Consider the following 19326-nt stretch of genomic DNA (forward strand, 5'->3'; position numbering starts at 1 on the left):
GGATGCGCTAGCGCAAGACAGGGGTAATTGGAGATCGCAGGGAGGGCCTTCGTCCTGCAGTGGACATAAAATATTGGCTGATGATGATGATGGATGATGATCCGGCTGGCGCGGTCGATCAAGTATCGCTGGTCGTCGAAGGCTGTGCTGGAAAGAGCGGCTTCCCCACTGGGATGGTGAGGGGTTGGGAATTCTGGTAAGCCGGGTGGGGTGGAGCCTCCCACGTAGAATGGTAGAGGTTGGGTGACCACCACAGAAAGGACATTGTCGGGGTACGGCTAGGGTAAAAAGTGTGGTGGAGGAGAGCAAGGCTGGGGAAACGTATTAGTTGTAGCTGGCACAAGCGCTGCGCTGCACGGTTAGCTTCACGTGTGGTGGAGGGAATGTTCTACGGTATAGTCTGTGGTGTTGTAATATATGCGTGTATGTAAGCGGTTCGTTTCCACCTTGTCTGGGTTGGAATCGTCTTCCACCGGTGCCTGGAGGTTAGGCCTCAGGCTGCGCATGAACGCGCTCATTGCCAGGGAGAGACGCATGCCCAGGTGTCCATACTAGGTCAACTTGGGAATATTTTGCTTCGTGTTGTAGAATTTATGAGCGATCGGTGAAATCCATCCTTGTGCGTAGTTTCGACATGCTTGCTGGGAATCTGTAAGAATATGTTGATCTTATCTGGGGGTTGAGCGCTGATGGCGAGGGCTATGGCACATTCTTCCGCTTCCGTGCAGTTGTCAGTGCGTATTGTGGCTGATAATAGTGCTTCGCCCCTCCAGTCGGCCACCGCTACCACTTTGGCTGTAATCGGTCGGGGTAGCACGCGGCGTCTGTATAGAAGGTGTCGAGGGTCGTTGCCGTAAGCTCGGTGCAGTGCCATTGCAACGTGCAACGCGCCTGCCTTTATGGTGTTCGGGGTGCATATTCCGAGGTATGGGGCCACTGTAATGTTTTCTTTGATGTTTGGGCGGATTGACAGGGGCTCTCGTGGGGCACTCTGATGTTGGGTAACTTAATTGTCTCAGTACGTGCCTTCCTGTCGATGTACGTTTCAGTCGTTCGATCTGACCGATTTCTGGGCTTCGATTAATTCGGCCATGGTGTATGCAAACCAAGCTGTAATAAATGGAGTGTCCTCCCCACGGTACTCTTAGTAAAAGGCGAAATATTAATGCGTGGATTTCAGGAGAGACCTGAGCTGTAATAGTGGCTGTTGAGGTGTAGATAGCAAGGCCTGTCGCCGTTTTCACCGCTGTTCGTATGAGGTGTCTAGTGGTTGTTTGGTTTAGGGAGAGTCAGTGGTAAGGTGCGTGATAGGTAATGCGGCTTACGATTAAAGCGTGTATGATACACATGACGTCGGATTCTTTTAGGCCGTGGCGGAGGTTCGTGACCACCGGAGCATGTGCACTACCTGATTAATCTGCTTCTTCAGTAGCGTCAGGGTATATGTCGCTTTCGCATTGGCTTGAACGTGGAGTCCTAGTAAGCGTAATTTGTAACCTTATTTACAGGTTCACTTTCGGTAGTCACCGTGAATCAGGGGGTAGATGGTGTTTCCATGGAGTTTTTTACATAAGCGTTCTGACTTTTGAGCTGCGCACGTAAGTCCCCCGATCGCGCATATTTCTGGGTGACAACGGCTGCTGCTAGTAGTGTGTCCTGTATTTCACCATCTGAGCCACTGGTGGCTCAGATGGTGATATCATCAGCATAAAGTGCATGCCTAATTCCAGGTATGCATCTAGTAGTGCAGGTAGTCTGCTCAAGCTATGTATAATAGCACGGGGGAAAGCACTGACCCTTGTGGCGTGCCTTTTCCGCGAGAGGATGGAGTCCGAACGTATATTTCCTATACCTATAGTGGCAGTGCGATCTTTAAGAAACGCCAGGACGTCATTGTATAGTCGTCGGCCACACTTTGTTGCCTCTAGATTGGTGAGTATGAAGTCGTGAGCTGCGTTATCAAACGCGCCTTTCAGGTCTAACACATGGATGACTTTGCTTTGTTGAGTGCTCATATGGTCAATTATCTCTTCCTTAATTTGCAGTAGTACGTCTTGAGTGGATAGCCCCGGTCGAAAACCGAACACTGTGTGCGGCAGTAAAGCTTGCTCTTCTAGGTACGGCTGAAGCTTGCTGGGACGACATTTTCAAAAATTTCCATGAATGATGTGCGCGAGATGGGCCTCAGTGTGGTTACAGAGGGCTGCTTGCCTGGTTTTGGCATCATTATAATATCGGCGTGCGCCATTCTTGCGGCAGGGTGCCCTCTAGCCAGTGGTACTGAAAATAATCTGTAAGTTTATCGATCTGTCGTTGAGGTTTTTTAAAAGACGGTATGTATTCGTGTGCTCCCGGGACGGTGTTGCGTATATTCGATGCATTGCCGCTCTAACTTCATGTGTGTAATATCTTTGTCTAATTCCGAAGGCTTCCGCATACGGATAATTTATGTAAGTTGGTTAGGGGCCTGTACTAGGTAAGTATCTTTAGCTGCTGTATTGTGGGCATCAGTCCCCAGGTGTCTGTCCCAGATTTTTGAAGGGTTTTGCTGCTCGTTGCTTTAATTGATTGGGGTTGATGAGATTTTAAGCAGTGCCACGTTTTGGCGGTGCCCAAGGTAACCTGCATTTGATTTCATAGGTTCTTCCAATTGTTTCGCGTTAGTTCGGTTGCGTAACTTTCCGCCTGGGCTGTTAAGGCGGATATACCGCTGTCTGAGCTTGCGATTGGTTTTGCTTTTTCCACCTTTTTGCAGGCAATGGCGAGCCTCCCAAAGGTGTAATAGGTGCCTGTCGACATCGGGAATTTCTGGTGACGTGTTGATGATTTTCGTTGTCGCACGGAAGTCTGTCTGAATTTGTCTGATCCATTCCTGCAGAGTTTCTGGTTTCAAACTGCCTTCGTAGGTTTCGTTGGTGCTTTCTGCTTGCGCCGCTGTCTGAACTTGTCCCAATCCGTCATTCGTATTTTACGTTCTTTGATTTTGTTCGCGGTGTTATAAGATGCGTTTCTATTTATTGTGGTCACTACCGAGGTCTCATCGAGGTTGTGTCATCCCTGGTACCTGATGTCTTTGATCAGCGTAAGGTCGGGGCAGGTGTCTCGACTGACACTGTTCCCTATTCTCGTTGGGTAGGCTGCGTCTGTAAGTATGGTCCAGCATGGTTGTGCTATCGTCTGTGCTAGCCGTCGACCCTTTGGATTAGTGGTCTTGTAACTCCACGTTGGGTGTACAGCGTTGAAGTCCCCTACAATAAGTAACCGTTTCTTTGCTTCCTTTAGTGTGTGTTTGAAGAGCCCATCGAAACAGTCTGCCCGCTCTTTAGGGGCACTATAGATGTTGAGGACAAAGAAGCTAGGCTCTTTCCTGTCTACGGGAATGATTTCGATGAGTACGTGCGGTATGCGTTCGCAGCTGAGGGTGTGGTCGATTGCGGTTAACCTCTTTGACACTAATGTTGCTGTTTTAATTGGGCCATTGTGGTGTTCTTTGTACGTAAAAGTATTGCATCCACTCAGTTTAGGCTCAATGTATGTTTCTTGTAGTGCCAATATGTCTGGTGCGTGTGTCTGTGCGTGTATGAACTGCGTTAGATTTCCTCGTTTCCGGCAGAAACGGCGGCAGTTCCATTGCCAAATTTTGATGGGTTGTGTTTGCGCTACATTTTGTTGTCTAGCCATGTTTTATTGTAAACTGACCTGAGATGAAGGGCGAGCTTATGGATGTGCCCGGATATCTTCTCTTGCCTCGAGTGGACTAACACGGGTGCGGTTGAGGGTGGCGTTGTGGACGGCCGTCTGAGTAACTTCGTCGTGAATTTGTTGTCTAAACTCTTGGGTTAGCTCAATGGACAACTGTTGCAGGGTGGTTTTGATTTCTTCCTTTATTTCCTGCGTATCTTGTGTGAAACTCTCCTTGAGTTAATATCGGTCCCGTTGCATTTCTTTGCTCAGGCGCTCTCTATCTTGTTGAAACTCGTGTTTTAACTGGTGTAATTCCTGTCGAAGAGTGATTGGCATTTTGTTTATTAATATTCGCATCTCTTGCCTAAGGGTTCGGGCTATGCCAATAATCATTTCCTGCACCTGGGCGTTGGTAGTGAAGTTATTTGTGACAGGCACCTGCCCTGTATGAGTACTACGTGTGCATGTTGTAAGGGGTGGAAAATTGGTGGAAGTGATAGAAGGTAAGGGGGAAGGATTTCAAAGCCGCTCAGCCCAGGTCACCTTTGGCGGATTCGTACCAGAGCCCTTCGTGACCGGTTTCCTCTCGGTGTTCTCCAGCATGTCGACGGTTGACCGTGATTCCGCCCCTTGCTCGTTTGCAGCTGCTTCATGCCATTCATGTCGGTGTGTCTTTGCACGTGGTAGGCTTTGTGATCTGGATGTGGACGCGTCCCTGGATTAATCTCGTTTCTTTGAGTCTGCTGATATTGGCGATGATCGGCCTCTGTCTACGTTCGTCTCCGTGGAAGCTGGTGGCGATTTTGACCCGGGAGTTTGTGGTAGATTGCTGCTAGTCCCAGTGTTGGTGGTGGTGGGAACGTTGTTGGCGTCGCTGGTGTAGCCGGCGTTACATAAGAAGTGTGATTTGTTGAAGGGCTTGCGCTGCCTGGCTGGGCAGCTTGGGTCCGTAAATGGGTGATCGCCTCCACACAGCACACACTTCGGTTGGCATTGGTGGTCCTCTGATGGGTTTTCTTGTCCGCAGTTCTTGCACCGGGCACTCTCCGGCGTGGGACAGATGTCCGCCCTGTGCCCGGTTTTCAGGCATATGCTGCATACCTGAGACTGTGGTCGGTAGGGTCGTCATAGGAGCTCTCCACCATAATAATAAATTGTTCTTGGGACTTCCAGCCCATCGAAGGTGATGAGAGCAGCCGACGACTTTCCGAGCATGCGTGCAAAGAGAATCGGTGCTTGCGGGGAGCGTAGATTAGCCATCAGTTCGTCCGGGTGAGTTTCATTGTCGATCCCAGTGGCAACTCCCTTGCAGGACATGTCGAGGGCTGCCACGTATGCGTATACTTGGTACTCCTTGCCACCAAATTTGAGGGTAGTGATCCGTCTGATGCGTTCCACCAGCTCCTCTTTTGGCATACTCGCCACTGCCAGGTTCTGTTCGTTGCGGATTCTCAGTGTGAGCGCGTCAGATTCGGTTGCAGTAATGTGGGAAGCCTGACTCACCGCTCGGGCGACGCGATGCGATTGCAATTTGCTGAAGTCGAGGCCGTCTCGTGGACGGAAGACGATCTTGCAGTCAGAAGGTGGAAGTGGTGGGAGTCGTGGTTTTCATTCGTGTGCCTGGTTGGCAGGGCGGTCTGGTTTGATTCTCCAGTCGTAGCTGTTGGAAGGCTGTCATCGCGTCGGCGTTTACGGGCAACCGTAAACCAGTCTCCCCCGTTGCCGTCAGTATCGTTGCTTTCACCTTCGATTGCGGCGTTCATTTCCATTCTTTCGGAAGTTTGGGTGTTTTCAGGGTCTGCGTCGACAAAGACGGTTTTGATGGGGTTCATTTTGGCCTTGCCAAAGATTACCTCTCAACAGATATTTCTCGGCTACAGCGGCCGGCCAGCCGCCGACGCTGGGATCGCTCCCGTTCGGTTAGGCTTGGCCGGGCAGCCGTCACCTTGGATTTTCAAGAGGCGATAATTTGACGTAAAATCGACGCGCGGATGATTTTCGAGTATCGGTGTGATCTCGTTGCGGTAGTAAGTCAATTAGTATCACTCACAGCACTCGGTGTGGTCGAAATCTATTCTAAATCCAGCATTGGAGGTCGATACAGCGGGAGCACATCGATCAGAACGGGTCGTTGTCCTGGAAAATTATTGATCATATGGTTTAATGCAACTGTTTTTCAGTAGTGAATGTTCCTTGTACATCTAATTACATGATTATGATAGCTCTGTATTAAGCCATTTTAATTTGGTACATGCTTGTTTGATACTAAGTGACTGCTGCATATAGCACTGTATTTGGTGAGAACTTGTGTTTCAATTTCTTTCATTTTGTATGATGAAAATGTATATGTAAATGTATATGCTTGTCGCTCTTTCTCACACTGTGGTGGTCAACAAATTGTACTTGGTTTTTCTGGGCTTGAGATGCATATCTGACTATGTCCCATAACTTGGTGACAGCTGCCTTGTGAGTGTTTGTATGTGTGAAGTGCTGAAATAAACTCTTCATTCCCTGTATTTATTAAATATCTTTTTGAAGTCTTTCAGGATCGTTTTGAGATCCGTGCAGCATGAAGTAGCTATAAATTAACATATGAAGGAAGCCAACAGTCACCACAACCGAGGAAAGTGTAGGGGTGAACAAGTAGTGGTAAATAATGGGAAGTAAACATGGTAACCATTTTGTGGCTGCATGGTAACTGAATAGAAATAATAAAAAAGAAACCAAATGAGGCAGGTTGAATTTGAGGCCATGACCTCTGAATAGATTTGTTATGAATTAGTTAGTTCCTCTGCATCCCTCACCAAAGCGGAGACCAACTATACTGTGACTGAAAAAGAATGCTTAGCCATCCTATGGGCCCTTAGCAAGTTCCGCCCTTACTTGTACGGTCGCCCGTTTGACGTCGTCACAGATCATCACGCCCTTTGTTGGCTATTAAATTTGAAAGACCCATGTGGCCGCCTTGCCCGATGGGCTCTTCGACTTCAAGAGTTCGACATCAACGTCGTCTACCGCTCTGGCCGCAAGCACTCGGATGCTGATGCTCTGTCACGGTCTCCTTTGCCTACCGACCTTAATTGCGTGTCAACACTAACACCCATCGTGCTGCCTCTCACCATCGACAGAATTGCTTCAGAGCAGCGCCACGACCCCTGGATAGCGGCCCTCCGCGACCTACTTTCTGACACGCCCACGCTGCCAGCCTCTCGCGCACTCCGCCGCCAAGCTGTTCACTTCACCATTCGCGACGACCTTCTGCACCGACGCAACTACACATCTGACGGCCGTAAATGGCTACTCGTCATACCGCGCAGCCTGCGCTCCACTATCCGCGCATCCTTTCAAGATGACCCGCAGTGCGCCCACGCTGGAGTCTTCAAAACATATGAACGACTTCGTCAGCGCTACTACTGGCGAGGAATGTTTACATACGTCCGCAAATTCGTTCGTTCCTGTACGGACTGCCAACGTCGGAAATCTGCGCCTTGCCGTTCAGCTGGAGCTTTGCAGCCCCTTCCCTGCCCCGCCCGACCATTTGATAGAGTGGGCATTGATCTCTGTGGTCCGCTTCCTATGACACCCGCCGGTAACCGCTGGATCATCGTCGCCGTCTCACCATCTTACGCGATATGCTGAAACTGCGGCACTACCTTCCGCCACTGCGCGCAACGTCGCCTCCTTCCAGCTCCGCTGTTTCATCCTCCGTCACGGCCCACCTCGTGAACTTCTCAGCGACAGAGGGCGCGTCTTTTTGTCTGAGGTTGTCGAAGCTCTTCTTTCTCAGTGCCACGTTATTCATAGGAAACCACCGCCTACCACCCCCAGACGAATGGACTCGCGGAACGTTTCAACCGGGCCCTGGATGACATGCTGGCCATGTACGTCGCATCTGACCACACAGATTGGGACCTTATCCTACCATTTGTTACGTTCGCCTACAACACTGCAACCCAGACTACCACTGGCTTTTCTCCCTGCTTTTTGCTTTACGGCCGTCACCCATCCCACACCATGGACACCCTGCTACCCTACCAGCCCGATGCTTTTGAGTGTGTGCCAGCTTCGACTGCAGCACGTCATGCCAAGGAGTGTCGCAAGTTAGCGCGCCACTTCACCACCGCCAGAAAAGGCTCCATGACGCTCACTGTGAGCAACCTGTCTCTCTCCCGGCGACCTCGTCTGGCTGTCAGTACCTGCGCATGCTCCTGGCCTCTCTTCAAAACTTCTTCCCCGCTTCGATGGACCTTATGGCATTGTCCAGCGCACGTCTGCGGTGAATTACCTAATCGAACCACTGACACCCCCCTCTGACCTCCGTTGTCGTGGACGTGACATTGTTCACGTCGATCGCCTTAAGCCGTACCGTGAGCCGCTCGTGATCACTACTGTTTGAGCCGCCAGGATGGCTGCTTTTTATCCCGGGGTTGATTGTGATGAAGAAGACGTGCAACATGTTCCGCAGATGATGCACACCACCAACAGTAGCAGCATCGTGATCGCTCCTCAAAAGACGACGCCGAAGTTACCGCTAACAGCGCTGCCCGACGTAACTGTGAAGCCGTCCGTTCTGTGCCAGTATATCCGAAGGACCTACATCTACGCCTGCATCAATAAACCTCATTTCAACTGTAATGGCTAAAAAATGTTTTTTTTTTGCTTCCAAAGCGTAGTTCACAAAATAATATCAGGGAGAAAAAAAGAACAAACACGAATACTAAGTTTGCCGTTCAGTGGAGTAATTGACAAAGGCCTGAGGCTTCTCATGCATGAATTAGCCTAAATACAATGTGTCGTCCTCCTAAGGAGTACATCTAATAATAGGGACACTTTAAATAATAACAGTAAGCTGGCACAGAACACGTGGTATCTTTGAAAACGGGTGCTCCAATGGTCAGGCGAGAAAAATATGTCACACTTTCGCCCTAAGGGCGAAGCAATGAATGCGTTAGCAACACAGCAATGTCATACAAAGTAAGGTGAGCGGCTTTGGTAGCAATATGAATTGTAGTAAACATGAGCTGATTAAGTAAGCAGGTGTGCTGCGGCGTAAGTAGACCGACATGAAGAGAGACTCGATGACCACGAGAAGGCGCGTGTGAAACGGTGGTGTTGATGAGAAGCGCTTCCCGTGGGCAGCGCGTGCGAAGGGACACACCTGTAGCGCTGCACTGCCGATCCGGGCAGCATTGCATGTGTAGCGTGTGCTGGAAAATGTGGCCCGACTATTACTAACTGAATGAACAAGCGTGGTGTGAGCGCGCACAAACAAACATGAATAGATCACACTGAATGACTCCAGACAACGACTGTCAAAACGCTGGCAGCAAGAGCATACGCCGCAGCGGCAGCGGGCGAAGGTACGTGCGGTCTATCGCTTCAACGGAAACTGAGCGGCGAATGCACGGCGCATAAAGGTCAGAGCCGTGTGGAGATAAGCGACAGTGCTAGCGAGCGACGAGCGCGGTTGTTGGCAGAGTAAAAGTGCGCCCCCCCCCCCCCCCGCTCCCTCCGGCGCTGGCTTCCTGCTTCCTTGAGTGCGCGTGGGAGATGAGTGCGTTCGCTCTCCGTCATAGCTCGCGTCCCCGCACGCTTCCGCTCGGGCATGCGGCGCGCGGCGAAGATTTTATCTATACGGAACCTCACGGCGACGGCGACGGCAGAAATCCGGTTGAAGTGTCCATATAATTGCTATCGCAATAAAACCGCGTGGGGTTCAAGTTCAAGTTCAAGTTAATTTATTTTACCACATACATGCAGTTTCACATAAGTGGTTGGGACGAGGCAAAAAAAGCTGCATTAAAAACAGCTTGACTAGCCCCACGTCCCCGGTTCACTATGGCAGCATGGCAGTAAAATAAAAGTACATTTCAACATCGGTGTCAAATGAGAAACACATGATATCCACAGAAAACATATTTACAAAAAGTAAAATTTAGCAATGAACATATTTAACACAGCATGCTTAAAACAGAAGTGTTAGAGAGTGTGCGAACATTTTCATAAGAAATCTTGAATTTATTTAATGTCTTCGGCAAGCAATAACCTAAAGTTTGAAAGCCTATAGTTTGTGCGCGGCCGTGGCACATACCATTGTTCCGAGTGTTGTTTTGGCGCAAAGAAGGATTTAGTTGCAAGTTAGCTACACTGTGTATATAATCGCGATTTTTCACAATATCAGATCTAAAGGAAAGTAATAAAGTGTATTCATATAGCACGCTCAATTTAATTACATTATATTTAACGAATAGTTCTGAAGTGTGTGCATTATATGGAAGGTTTGCAACAGAACGTATGGCCTTTTTTTGTAGGATAGCAAGATTATTTATGGATTGCTGTGTTCCGTTACCCCAAATTAAGTTACAATAACGTAGATGAGATGAGAAGAGTGCCTTAAATATCGAAAGCTTTTGAGGAACTGGCAATATACGCTGACATTTTCTCAGTACGCCCAAGACCTTACAAAGTTTGTTTTGTAAAAGTTCCGTATGGTGATCCCATTTCATATATTCGTGAAACATTACACCTAGAGATTTTGCTGTAGAAGAAAATTCAATTTTATTATTATTCAACATGAGATTATAAGAACGAGTGAGCTCATAAAGCGGGGATTTAGAGCGAAAAAGAACAGCTTTAGTTTTTGAGCAGTTAATTTGTAAAGAATTGTTAAGTGTCCAGCCACATATTTTATCTAGTGTCAAGTTAGCTAGATTCACGAGATCATGTATATCTGTTCCTGAAAAGAAAAGACTTGTATCATCAGCATACATTATGTATTGGGCTAAAGGGTCAACATTTACAATATCATTAATAAATATAACAAACAAAAGCGGCCCCAGTATGCTGCCTTGGGGAACTCCGTATTTAACAGGTTGCATAGAAGACAGAATTCTGCTTATCGATACACATTGATGTCTGTTAGCTAAGTAGTTCTGAATTAGATTAAGGGCAACACCACGAACTCCATAACACTGCAGCTTACCTAATAATGTTTCATGAATAATTCTATCAAAGGCTTTGGACATATCTAAAAATATGCCGAGTGTGAATTTTTTAGCTTCAATATTTTTAAGAATCAACTCTTTTTGAAACAGTAGAGCACTTTCTGTTGAAAAACCTGATCTAAATCCATATTGCGATTTTGTTATGACGGAATGTTTGTCAAGAAAGTTTGACAGTGTAAGATGAATAATTTTTTCAAGTCCCTTGAAGAATAGGGGAAGGATTGAAATTGGTCTATAATTACCGAGAATGTTTTTATCTCCACTTTTGTATATGACCGTCACCTTAGCATTTTTCATATTCTGTGGGAAAATGCCAGTTCGTAAGGAAAGATTGTAAATATGTGTCAGACATGGGCTAATAAGATCAATAATATATTTAATCGGCTCCATTTTCAGACCATTAATATCCTCGCTCTTACTCATCTTAAAGTTTCTAAATACTCTTAATACTTCATTTTCATCAGTTGGGCAAAGAAATATTGATTCCTTCAGCGGCACGGGTAAGTAATCAAAGGCGCTATCTTGATGTGAGCTCTCACTTACAGATGTAAAGTATTCATTAAAGTTGTCGGCTAACTCCTTGCCTTTGATACTTCATTGTCAACTACAAGTTCTTCTAAGCTATTTCTTACTCTACCTGGAGATATGATGGAGTGTAATTTATTCCACATTTGTTTGACATCTGTGACGCCCTCAAACATGGTATAATAATAATTTCGTTTTGCTTGCCGTTGTAACTTAATGATCAAATTTCTACATTTTTTAAACATCCTCAAAGCATCTGGATTTCGGTTAACTAAGAATGCATGATATAGCCTATCCTTCTCCTTCATCATTTTTAGAATCTCTGTAGTCATCCAAGGTTTGCGGGCACGCTTTGGTTTTTTTAAAAACCTGAAGTGGGAAATGCTTATTATAAACTGAACAGATCGTTCGGATAAAATATTCGTAAGCTAAGTCAGCACAGGTGATAGAAAATAAGTCATCCCATTGCGTTTGCTCAATTTCATCACGAAAGCGCGAAAGAGAGGTTAAAATTACAGCCCTATAATATATAGCAGAAGCAGCCTGTCTGGTTGTGCAGCGGGATTGGTGTACCATAAAATAAATAGGTAGGTGATCACTGATAGCGGTACAAATAGTGCCAGAAAGTACGGAATCGGAAGGAAAGTTTGTTATGAACAGGTCTATTAATGTTGCACTCGAATCAGTAATACGAGTAGGAGTGACAATAACATTCGATAAAAAGTGGGAATCAAGAAGTGCCGAAAGATCCTTTTGCTTATTTGTGCTACCTAACATATCAATATTCAGGTCGCCTCCCAAAACGAGTCTATATCCATTGTCATTAACAAAGGAAAATATGTTATCTAACAACTGTATAAAATTGTTTATGCTGCCATCGGGTGGTCTGTATACTGCAACAAACACACAGTTTCCTACTTTAAGACATACAATTTCAATATCATCAGTGCATTGATACCATTCGTTAAGGAATTCGTACCTCATCTCATGTTTAACATACATACATACGCCACCTCCTGTCCTTGTTTTCCTATTTAAATAAACTGAATTACAACCTGCGATATTAATAACGTCTGAGTCATCACGGTACCATGTTTCTGTAAGCATAATTATGGAGAAATCAAATTTAAACTCATCAAGAAGAACTAAGAGGTTGTCCTCTTTGCAACGAGCAGACTGCGTATTAATGTGAAGCACAGCAAGGGGTGATATGCGCTGGTCTACAATGCGTGAATTTAGTTCCGATGGACTGGAACCTATCGTGTTAGAGTCCATTAGTCGACAGTGGTGATAACATATGTATACAGAAATTAATTATAGCTTGTATAACAAAACAGCAGCCCTTGAATAGCGTAAACGTATTCACTAAGAAATGTTGCTGAATCATTAGGAAGCCATGCGTTCGTTGTAAAACGTTAGAATAACTAGCATAGACAACAGAAAAGTGATATATGGCACTAATCCAGCACACAGAAATATTGAAAGCATTAAACAAAAGTACGGTTGCATAATATTGATGAAGAGTAGGGCATTGGTTACACGAAGTGCTGTGTAATATGAAGAAATGGGTTTGGACCCATATAACACTCTACAGAAGGACAGGGTTATGTTTTCCTGTCTAACAAAGCGATAAAAAAATAAAGGAAAATTACATGCAGGATCACAACTAAGAAAACCATTTTTCCACCGTGACGACCTGTTAAACAACTTGCGCCAAGTCCTCTTCGCACGTTATGCGCAGAACTGGTGTCTTTTCCAGTTTCCGCATGAGAACTTTGCCTTGAGACACCCAGATAAACTTCCATTTATTCTCTTTCCTTGCTTGTCTCGCCTTTGCTAGCAAAATTTTGTTTTCGCGACACAGATGCTCGTTTACATAGATCGAAGCATCTGTGTCATACCCTAAATCCCTTGCATTCAGTTTTCGTTTCCTTGCTGCCGAAAGCATTCTGTCCCGGGCGGCTCTCAAACTAAACCTTACGACCACATACGGCCTACTCTTATCTCTGGATGGCACACGATGTACAACGTCTATGTCATTCTCAGTGACGCCGGCCTTCAGATACCCCGCAAGTTTTCCAACTTCCTTCAGAAGGTCCTCATCTGGTACAACCGGAAGCCCTTGAATTTCAACATTCATATTTCTGGAGTACTGTTTCAATTCGGTTATCTCACTCCTAGCCCGCTTCAGTTCTTTTTTGAGGAGTTCACTTTCAATGTGGCACTGCTCATTTTCAGCCCTAACAGCAGAAAGCTCACCACGGAAGGCCTCAACATCAAGTTTGAATTTTTCGAAACCATCACTCAAGAATTGTACAGATCATTGAAGACCAGTGATTTCCGACCGAATTTCACCGTTTGAGGTACTGATACGAGCAACGTCACTTTTAATGTCTGACGAGAATGAATCGAGCTTAGTCACCAACTCAGTCAATACCTTGACGACCTCTTTGATGCTTCCCGGCTGCTTCTCAGCCATAACCTTAGCAAGGTCATTTAGGCCACTAGAATTCATTTCACTGCTCGACTCAAGGTTGACAATAGAAGACAACAACACAGCAGAAAGTAGAAGGCATTCACAAAAGATTAGAACCCAGCGCAAGTGACCAGGTACGGCTCTACATTAGCTTAAAGTAATACACTATTCATGGTAACACTCATGGCAGCAACAGCGACGGGAGAGCAATGTGCGCAAGAGCGCGATAGAAAGAATACACCAACCTGCAATGTAGTAGAAGAGTAGAATTAGTTTGCGCCCGCACACCGTCGCCGTCGCTGCCACAGTGAAAAGAAGCTGAGTTCCAGGCCAATCTCTTGTGCGTGATGTCACGGACGCGTGCGGAGGCCTTGAGCTAATCTAGGTTGTAATTGAATGGGTGAGCCGATGCCACTCGCGTTGCCTAGCCGCGCATGCGCTGAAGCAGTAGCGATAACGTCACCTCGCGTTGCCTAGTAACCGCCGGCGCAAGTGCGCACTCACTTCACCTGACACAGACACGGCTCCTGCCTGTCTGCCTGCCTGCATTTGTGACATGCCAGGAACGCTGTCGCTCGTAGGCGCTGAGGCGTCCGGCACTAGTCAAGCGAAATGTCACGAATGGGAAGGTCCTTTCGAAAATGATCACTCGAGTATACCTTTCCTACATGCGTACTTAAGTTAAACCAAGTTAAGACCTAGCAGCCACCAAGTTAATACCTCGCAGTACAACCAGTAAGACTTGAGGACTGACACTTTCGCTGTGCCTAAGCTTTGCACGACCGGGTGCAAACTTGCCCGCTTTTTTCATTACCTTGGAATAATTCGGCAAATGAACTTGATATCGAGGAACAGGGCGCCGAAAAAACACTTTGAAACAAAAAACGTGCTGAATAATTGAGATGTTTCTTTTTTATCCGTAAGTACACTACCATTCAATAGTCTTTGATTTCTTTTGCCAGTGTTCTCTTGGGACAAAAGTTGCCAACTTTTAGCAGGATTTTCCGTCACAAAGTGACAACGCTTAACAGAAAAATAGCGCTGTCATGATTCCGGTAGCTTTAACTTGGATCAAGAGCAAAATTTGACATAAGAATCTTATCATAATTTTGCTTTTTATAACGTTTGATTCTGCGTTTTAGTTGATTAATTTCTCTCGTTATCCACGGATTACCTCGACCTATCTGTTTTATTTCATTAGGAATGAAGGTGTCAATGCCGTGCTGGCAGCATCTTTTAAACTTTGTCCAAGTTAAACCTCGTTCTTAGAAGACAACGACAAAGCGAGTACAAATGATCACGTGCAGTCACTTCGTTGTTTTCCAAGGGGTGCTGGACGGCAAAAATAGTCATTTCTGAGGTTGGTATTCATGCTACGTAGGCGAAAATAAGTATTTAGTACGATTAGCTTTCCTATCTCGGAATATACTGCAAATTCAGATTAAAAGTGAAACGCTGGCATTTACCAATTTTGCATTTCACGCGATACCGATGACATGAAGGGCGCTTCTCAAGACAACATTTGAAATTCGGCAAAGTACTTACCATCTCCGGATGGAGTGCGGTAGTCTGAGGAATGCCGGGCTTTCGCTGTTGACTCTTCACGTACCTGGTGTCGGGCGAACGCTGATCATCGAGGGCGCGCCCCGAGAAGAGGCTTCTCGCTGACTCTCGCTGTTATCCCAAAGTGGGATAACGGGGCATATAATTTTTGGTAGTGGGGGAGGGCTCAACTAGGCCCTCCCCCCAACTGAGGAATTAAAAGAAAGATTGTGGTCATAACCTGCACATAGTGAGCTGTGCCATTTGGTGCGCTCCGTTGCATGGGTAGCCGGCAACGCTGTGGAAGCTACGCAAATAGTGGGGCTGTCAAATCACTAGCCCTTCCCCTACCAAGAAAATGGGGTAAGCGAAGGTTGTCGTGTGTGTACGTTATCTTCGTCAGGTACAAAATAAACGCTTGCTAAAGCTACCCATCCAGGGAACGAAAAGTAAAGCGAAACCGAAGTCAAAGTTGCAGGAAAGGGAAGGAAAAGTAGTAGGTCAGGTAGACACACGACAAAGCGTCACTTACCCCCATTTCCTCGACAAGGGGAGGACTGGTGAGTCTTACTTTTATTGCGATAGCAAATGTATGGACACTCAAAGAGGATTTCTGCCATCACCGTCGCCGTCGCCGTGAGGTTTCGTATGACGTCAACGGTGATGAAATCGTCGATGCGCGCTGGACTCTGTATGTGCGGGTAAAGGGCATGAGGGACGCGCGCTTTTATGGGGAGCGAACGCACGGCGGAGAGAGAGAGAGAGAATAACATTTTATTGATTGGACAGGAAAGGGGTGTTGGGAGCGGGTGGGTGGGTCATTTGTCATTCTATCGTAATTACACTGTGGTTATTCAGTCGTTATTATGCCACCGTCGTCATAGCATCGTCGTCACACAGTTGCAATTATGCGTTCATTTTCATACTGCCGTCGTCAGACTCCACTGGCCAGAGCTGCTCGCCGGGCCTGGTCGAGTAGACCCCTCTGGGTCTCCAGGTCTGCGCCGGCGAGGATGGTCTCCCACTGCTCCCTATTTGTGAATTTAGACCCCAACAGGGGGAATTGAATTTTGGGGACCTACTCGTGCATTCCCACGTTACGTGGGCGAGAGTTGACTTCCCCCAGCACCATGGACAGTGGCTTAGATAGGCCGTAGGCCAAATGGCATGCCACAGCCCGAGGTGCGGGTAGGTATTTGTCTGAATTAGTCTCTAATCCCAACGCGCGTTCTGCCCCGTTCTCCCTGAAGGGCTGCAGAATTAAGCGTCTCTTTCCTCTTTTAAAATCACGATATATATATATATATATATATATATATATATATATATAGAAGGAGAGAGAGAGAGCAAACGCGACTTCTTCCGTCGCGCGAAAGGCCGTGGGGTGACGGGAGGGAGGGCAGGCGACGTTTAGCTGCGGCACCAACGCAGCTCAGCATATGTAAAGCATGTGTTATGTGGCTGCTCTCAGTACACGAAAGACCGACCAAGTTGACAGATGGCAACCGTTGTCAGCCGACGTTATGCTAGGCACTAGACATGACTGAAAATCTAGCAGTTAGAACTATCGATGCCTTAGTTGACATTTTATGGCGATTCGCATTCTTTGACTACTTCCCTTATTTTGAGCCCAAAATGCTTCTTTGTCATTCTATCGTAATTACACTGTGGTTATTCAGTCGTTATTATGCCACCGTCGTCATAGCGTCGTCGTCACACAGTTGCAATTATGCGTTCATTTTCATACTGTCGTCGTCATGGTGACGTGGTCCTGTGATCGTCATCACTCCAGCTTCGTCATCCGTGTCTCGTCAAGCCGCGACATCATACCGTTGTCGTCAAGCTAGCCGCCATCGTCCCGCGCTCGTTTTGCCATTTTAATCGCTTCATTAACGTAATCCCATTTTTGTCACGCCACCTTCGTCGATCTATTGACGTCATTCGTTTTTTGTGTCGTCATCATGCAGACGTGCGCACGTGTTACCTTGGCAAGTGAATGCCATAGCAAAGCAGGACAATACTGGAGCATATCACATATAGCCGAAGCAACGCAAGTCTCGGAATGACGATTACAGAAGTGAAATAAATGCGACTTCAGAAATGTGCTCTGTATCTACATTGGCTCGAAAGTCATCGCGACATCGGCAGTCATCGCGAGATGAGTTCTGGCATAATTTAAGTATGGACCCGGACTTTAGGACATGAATGGACTTGCCAGCTGTGTGTTTTACCTCTTCCATCTATTCTCGTCGTTGCCTATGTTGTCCCTCATTCTCCTCGTTTTCCCACCGCACACGAGATGACTAGAGTAATGTATCTCAAATCGAGCACCATCCCTTTCATCTTACTGAAAATTTCTCTCTCTTTGCTATAAGCGCAATGTCTTTCTGACAGTGGGAATATGGCGTCAGTGGTGGCTACGCCTGTGCCACTCTTTTCGGCGCCCGATACTACAGCCTCCGTTAGAACGGTGGCCAGTCATGTATGCTCAACCTAGTTAGTATACGTAGTATGGTTGACAGGCCATGATGTGTTCGGGGGCTGTGTTGTTGCACAGAGCCTATATAGTGCTCTCAACGAACTGTTGTTCATAAACGCGGCAGCAGTACTCACATTCACATACGTAGTAATGCACTAATAAGCTTTCATAGTGTCAAGGAGACAACATACTGATGTATTCATTTTCAAGATTTCTTCCAATTTGGTCTGAAAAGGAGCAACAAGACAGAAAAACTGTTTGGAGCATCTGTCCATAATGCCAGATAACTTGTCGAGTAACTTATTCACCATTTAACACCTTTTATTTTACGAATTGCGATGCAATGACTGTGACAACAAAAACGCAACAATTATTTCGAAATCTGTCGTAAACACAAGACATCGGTGGCTGTGTAATGTACCTCCTTGAAGCGTCGAGTGTGTGGGTCGCGGTGCCGGCGGTGTGGTATTGCTCGAATGTTGGTTATGATATGAAAGGTGGCGAACAAATTAGCTTTGAATACGGCAGGATAACTCCAGAAAGAGCTTTGAACGAATGCCTCCATCATTGTTGTCTCATTCAGGAGCCGACAAGACATCAATGTCTTGGGTTTCACTTCCACCGTTCTTGTTTCGTTTATCAATCAGGCTTATGTACCGCTAAATGCTGGCCGACAACACAGTGCTAGTCAGCGTACTTTTGTTCTACGTAATGAAATGTTATATCACCACATAAATCTCGTACGTATATTGTCGGCTCATAGATCCCTAAACACACAGACATCTGCATGAAAGAGCGTATCATATTCAACGTCTTCTTGGAGGAGAAGAGGTCATACGGATGTCGATGTATTATCATCGCACCGCGTGGTGCGATAACGCTAATACAGTGCACTCATTTCTATTAACCATGATTATTTTCGCAACCTTCCCGTTTATCTCCACAATCTTAAAGCACGGCAATTGCGCACGGCAGAAAAATTGGCAGTGCCTGTCCTTAAGAGGAGCATTTCCCTCGGGGAGTTCTATATAAATACACGGAAAAGGAGAACTCTTTTTTCTCGCAAACCACTGCAACAAGTTTGGCAAGCCTTCTTAGATTTAAAAGAAAAAGTTTGTCTAATGGCTGTACGAAGCGAAATTTCGGTTAGGCTGTCGATTTTTGACAAAAATATTGGAAATGGGAAAATTTTGATAAACGACAATGTCAAGTTTATGACTCTGCATCTCAGCAATGAAAAACGAAATCAGAATTCTGTAAAATGAATGTATTATTACACCTAAAGCGCACAAAATTTATATTATGCACCCTTGTGAAATATGCTACTAATTTGTGAATATCCCTTTTACAAAACTCGTGTAAACAATGTAAGAAATCCACGTTAATTGTAAATTATTATATCACGTTTGTCAGCTTTAGATGCTCTAACTCGTGAAACTTTCAAAACTGGGATATGTGGTTTTGGTGCAGAGTTACAGATTTGTAAACTTCGGGATTTGTATCTTTTATACAAACCAATTTTCGGCATTTTTCGAAATGTACCTCACTCGAAATGAAAATTCTGCTTCCTGCTGCCCCTAAAATTTTACATTCTCTCTCAATTGCCGAAAAGTTCA

The 19326-nt window shown here is 46.0% G+C and overlaps 2 protein-coding genes and 1 pseudogene across 7 annotated transcripts in view; 2 read left to right on the forward strand and 1 right to left on the reverse strand.

Moving 5' to 3' along the window:
• The window catches only part of LOC119448927 (cytochrome P450 3A8), a 381638-nt gene that overhangs the window by 192546 nt on the left and 169766 nt on the right, over nt 1-19326 (reverse strand). The gene's annotated exons all lie outside the window — the stretch shown is intronic.
• The window catches only part of LOC119448925 (uncharacterized), a 349207-nt gene that overhangs the window by 92531 nt on the left and 237350 nt on the right, over nt 1-19326 (forward strand). The window lies entirely within an intron of this gene.
• LOC119451106 (U1 spliceosomal RNA) lies at nt 15291-15437 on the forward strand (annotated as a pseudogene).

The sequence above is a fragment of the Dermacentor silvarum genome, chromosome 4 (assembly GCF_013339745.2).
Source record: "Dermacentor silvarum isolate Dsil-2018 chromosome 4, BIME_Dsil_1.4, whole genome shotgun sequence".
NCBI classification, from domain to species: domain Eukaryota; kingdom Metazoa; phylum Arthropoda; class Arachnida; order Ixodida; family Ixodidae; genus Dermacentor; species Dermacentor silvarum.